Consider the following 5,928-nt stretch of genomic DNA (forward strand, 5'->3'; position numbering starts at 1 on the left):
CATTTTCTAAAATAAACCTCTTATCATCAAAAGCCCCCAATGCTTTCTTATTCACCTCTTCTGAATATAATTGATGTTTATAACTTCTTATTCCATTAATCTTTCTAAACTCTTCTTTCTTTGTTGTTAAACAGTTATAATAATCCTTAAAGTTTATTGTTTCTTTAATGACATTTTTCTTTATACCTTTTAACTTCTTATCAGTCTTTTCAACGTTATTCACAATGTATTTATAAGCATAAGCCTTCGACCTCAATCCCACAAATTCACTCATAACATTTCCTCCCAATTCATCCTTGAACTTTCCAATCACCTTTTTATTTTTAGAAGAGAACAACTCACTCTCTGGACTGTAATTACTTGTATCATAGATATTAATGTCCTTTTTCATATCTGAATAAACATCATCAGTATTAATTTTCAAAATAAAACTATCAGTATCCATATACAACAATGACACATTATCCTTATACTTTGATTTTAGATTAATATAAAAGTAATCATACATTAATGACTTTGACAAGTCAAGAATTGATGTTCCAATGTAAATAGGTTTGTCCATTTCAATACTCTCTTTAACCAAATGGATCGCACAAAAGTTCTCAGTAAAGACCTCAGCTCTAGTAAAACTCGGTCTATTAATTAATTTTGATGCTTGTTCCCAAGATGTTGCTAGTCTGATATTTTGTCTTTTCCTCACATTCTCCATGGTCTTACCAAAGACCGCATTATTCATTAATTTATAAAAGTCTTTCTCAAAATCTGTTTTTGACTCTGTTCTTCTTTGTGTATTAAAATCAATGTACCCCTTTAACCAATGACTTTGATTGAACTTTAGAACCCTGTGGATCTTCTCTACTCTTAGACCTTTTGATAAATATTGTCGCAAATTTCTTTGGTGTAGTACATAATTTTTCTTGTTATATAATGTAGTAAGTAATTTTTCTGTTGATTCACCTATATCAAACGATCGTTGATAATCACTCAACCATTCTTTCTTTGGACTTTCTTTCTCACAAGCAAATGGAAGATCTTTATGTTTGATATGAAGTTCTTCAGGATATTTTAAATCAACCTCAAAATAATAACCAACCTTTGAATCATCCAATTGTTTTTGTGTAGAGATACATACATCTTGTAAAACCTTTGTGTAGTCTTTTTCCTTTACCCATCTTAGTTTCCCATAAGGAAGAGCTTGAGACATTGCCCAGCCATACAAGTTGTTTGCGTCATAGTACATCAAGTAAGAACTCTCTTTCGTTGAATCATAATTTGGAAGATATTTGTTATTTGCTTTTGAGTAGCTGCTCGAGCATACTTGTGAAATTCCACCTCTTTTTGCCTTTTCAATCATCAAAAGCATATCGACATCGGTTATCAAATCCAAATCTTGTTTTGTCATTTTCAACATCGCGCTCCAAGCCAATCCAGGTGCTGTGTAGTAGTGAGCAGGATCCAATCCATATCCAGTGCGACAAACAGATCTAAAGGCTTCAAATACATCGGCCAATAAAAGCACATCAGTTTTGAGATACAAATCGTGATACTCACCAAGATTCTTGATGTTATATTTTTCCCAAACATTTTGTGCGTGTACATAATCTTTATCAGATATATGACTGTTGTTTAATTTGTTATCGAAATTTTCTTTTAAAGGAAGTTGTGTTTCATTGAATCTCTCAAATGAGTCCATATAGTCATAGGGGTAAATTCCCTTTTGTGTTAGAAAATCTTTATCTGAAAAATACTCTGAAAGACATGGAAACTCTTTTAGATTTTGAACCAAGTTAGCCAATGGACTTGCCATGAATTTAAATGTATCAAGAAATCTGATATGAGTAATAGGAGATGTGTGAATTGTTTTTGTGAATGAAATGTATTTCTGATCTGTGTTAGGAATTGCTGAAATGTGTCCAGATGTCTTTGAAAGTTCATTAATAAATAGATGCGTATCATAATGAGCATTGTTATGAAGAAAGACAGGAATGAAAGAGGGGAGTTGATAATTAATATTACAACTTTGATGAGCTGGACCTCTATATTTACCAGTGAGATGACAATGATCTCTAACCTTTAGACCTTCACCAATTTTTTCCTCACAAATATGACAAACATTGTTTTTTCTAAATTCCCTTTTCTGTTCACTCGTCAAAGACATTGGTTTATTAGTTTCTCTCATTATCTTGGTTAATCGGACACAGTCTTTTTCTAGTCGTTTCACAAACTCCTCTGGGGTATTTGAGCCTCTATACTCCTCTAACTTGTTATATTTATCACCAACGGATGATTTGATATAATAACAAAAACCGCAAGGAGTATGTTTTTGATATTTATTTGTGTATGAATCTTTTGGATCTGGAGAAGCAGTATCTATTTTTTCTAGAATACTTTCAAAATCAGCATATATAACAAATGGATGTTTGATCTTTTTCTTTTCATCTTTGAATGTGATATTTGAGCCTTCTTTAGGCATATTGATTACCGTTGATTTATGTTCACCACAATAATTTGAATGTTTATCTAATCTTTCTTGTGTATGGAAGAAGTTAAGACAACGCAAACAAATATATATTTTATTTGTTCTTTTACATACTTGTGGTTTTATTAATTTAGCAATATCTTTAATGTATGTATAATGTGAATTTTCCTCTGAATTAAAATATAGAAGATTAATATGAGTTTGTTTACAATTGTCAGAAAGCTTTAAAACCTGAATGCTGTTTGTTTCTGTTAGACCATAAACATTAACTGATAAATTATTTATCTTTTCAAATTTAGGAATATCATTTAAAGCCATCGGAAACTTTAGATCTTTCGTATTTAATGTATTCTCATATTTTTTATAATGAGATACTCTTTCATCATGAAAATGTGGAGGATGTAAGTGTGCTAGAATAGACCAGAGAAAACATTTATTGTCTTTATTTTTGATATTGATAACTGCTTTTCTATTTTTGATAACACTGGGTAAATCAATGTAGGAAGAAGCTTTTAGAGGATCTGATTTAAGAATATGAATGTCTATGTAAATAATTTTTCCTATATTGAATCCACTTCCTACGATTGAATTATCCACATCTTGCTCTTGTTTAATAAGTTCATCATAGACTCCTGATGTTTTAAAATCTTGATATGAAGATATAAAGTGTGGCTCAGTTCTCATGTATGGTGTATCTATAACTCCTTCGTCCTTTGTCATTTCTAATTTTACTCCCATATAAAATTTAAGTGGTTTCATTTCTTTTAGTGTTTTTTCAATCAACGTTTGAACAACAGGTTTAACTCTTTCTACAGCATCAACTATAGACTCTGGTTCAGGAGGTTTGAAGTTAAAGACTCTTATTTTAATATGTTCTTTGAATGCGCCATCAGAGTTTTTAGTTGTGATAAAATTTGATAAATGTAGAATTGTTTTAAGATGTATTTCGAAGCCTTTCTTGAGGATATTTTTATTACATGCAGAACAGTGTTTTGTTTCCTTCTGAATAGGAGATAGTAGGTGAAGTAGATTAAATGTGTGTTTGTTAGTTTTAAGGTGTCTTTTGTAGTGTTTATATTCTTGTTCACAAACATCACAATACGTTGCTTTGATCATATTTATTTATATAGTAAAATTATACTTAAAACAAAGTGCCTTTTTAGAGGCTTTTTAAAAGATGAAACTGTGCTTAAAGTAAAACACCTTTGAGCTTTTCAACTCGTTTTATGTATATAACTTTACTTAAAGTAAAACACCTTTGAGCTTTTCAACTCGTTTTATGTATATAACTTTACTTAAAGTAAAACACCTTTGAGCTTTTCAACTCGTTTTATGTATATAGCTTTACTTAAAGTAAAACACCTTTGAGCTTTTCAACTCGTTTTATGTATATAACTTTACTTAAAGTAAAGCGTCTATGTATTAGCCAGAAAGTTTAGATACTCTAGTTCATCAATTTCAATTTCACTATCTGAGTCATCAATAAAGCTACTCTCATAACTATCATTTGAACACAAACTATTAGTATCATAACTATCTTCAGATCCTAGACTCTCAGTATAATAACTCTCAGAGTATTGACTGTTAATATCACTCATTTACATACCATTAAACTTCCATCAATATCTATATATTTTCTTTCATTAGAACTAATAACCACAATATTTTTTACATTAAATGTTATTTTCAAATAATCTCTAATAATCAGAGTACGGAATGATAGTTCACCACTAATATTCATATTATTAATTTCACCCACATCTTTGGGTCTATTAAAGAATATACAAATGTTTCCTCTAGAATCGTTGATGGTCTTATCATTCATTTTCAAAGCTTCTTTATCAATGACCTTTTCAAGCTTTGAGTAAATTGTTAGTAGTAGTGGAGAAACTTTTGTCAAATTTACTTTAATAGAGTTATTAATTAACATAGCTTGTCCCGTAAATTTAATAAAAGGACACATGTTATTCTCCATTATGGGTTTAATCCAAAAATTTCCATATTTATCTTTGTTCAATTTAACATCTTTGACATATTTTTCTATATCTTCCACCGAAGTAGAGATTGATTGAAATTTGTCTTTTGTGTTTTGAAACATTGTATTTATTAGCTAATAAATTTGCGTTTAGTTTAAGTAAAGTTATATACATAAAACGAGTTGAAAAGCTCAAAGGTGTTTTACTTTAAGCACAGTTTCATCTTTAAAAAAGCCTCTAAAAAAGGCACTTTGTTTTAAGTATAATTTTACTATATAAATATGATAAATTCTGAAGGATATTTAGAATTTCCAGACTCTCCATATGATAAATTAGAGAATTGTCCGGCTTGTGGTAGAGTGGGGCTTAATACAGAATCAGAAGCATATAAACAATGTATTTTCTGTGATTATCTTCTAATTAATGATAATAAAAAATATAGAAAAATATATAACTCTTTTAAATTAGAACCAAAAATGAATTACTTTACAAGATTAATAAGAGAGATGAATGTTAAGTATTATGGGGATAATACACCATTTCTTACAAGGGAAGAGACTATTTGTATTGAGGAAATGTATAAGGGTTTAATGATATTTATTATTCAAAATAATTTTAATGGAAATGTTAATACAAGATACTATATAAACAAAATAATGGATTATTTTGAAATTAAACCTGAACTCAGGATAAAATATAGAGTTTCTCAAAAAACTCAAAAAAAGTTAGATGACTTGTTTTCCAAATATATAAATGAATGATTTTTTACCTGTTTGGGAAAATAAGATAAAATTTAATAACCATAAAAATCTTCCAAATTCATTGAGATGTCTAATAGTCGGTTCAAGCGGATGTGGAAAAACCTGTTTACTTTTAAAGATGCTCCTTAGTCCTAATTTTTTAGATTATGATAATTTAATAATTTTTACAAAGTCAAGTTTTCAACCTGAGTATCAACTACTCTCACAGGGTTTTAATGCGGGTCTTAAAAAGGAAGACATTATCGGTTTATTTAAACTTCAAAACAAACTAAATGATTATAATATTGATGATATAATACAATTATTTTGTGATACACAGAAATCAAAATCAAAACTAAAACCCATAACTTGTATTCTCAGTGATAATACGGATGATATACCTTCACCTCAAGATTTAGATAAATCAAAAAAGAACCTCGTTATCTTTGATGATTGTGTTAATGAGAGAAACCAAACAGTAATGGATAGCTACTATACAAGAGGGAGACATTCTTCTTGTAATTGTATTTATCTTAGTCAGTCATATTTTCAACTCCCTCGGCGCTCAATAAGAAACAATGCTAATACTTTTATTTTATTTAAGTTAAATTCAATAGATACAAATAATTTTTGGAGAGATAATTGTTCTACATTACGTAGTAAGAAGGAATTTGAAAATAATATGAAACACACGATCGGAAAATATAAATATATTGTTGTGAAACAAGATGAG

Source organism: Myxine glutinosa, chromosome 3 (assembly GCF_964187855.1).
Source record: "Myxine glutinosa chromosome 3, kmMyxGlut1.1, whole genome shotgun sequence".
Classification (NCBI taxonomy): domain Eukaryota; kingdom Metazoa; phylum Chordata; class Myxini; order Myxiniformes; family Myxinidae; genus Myxine; species Myxine glutinosa.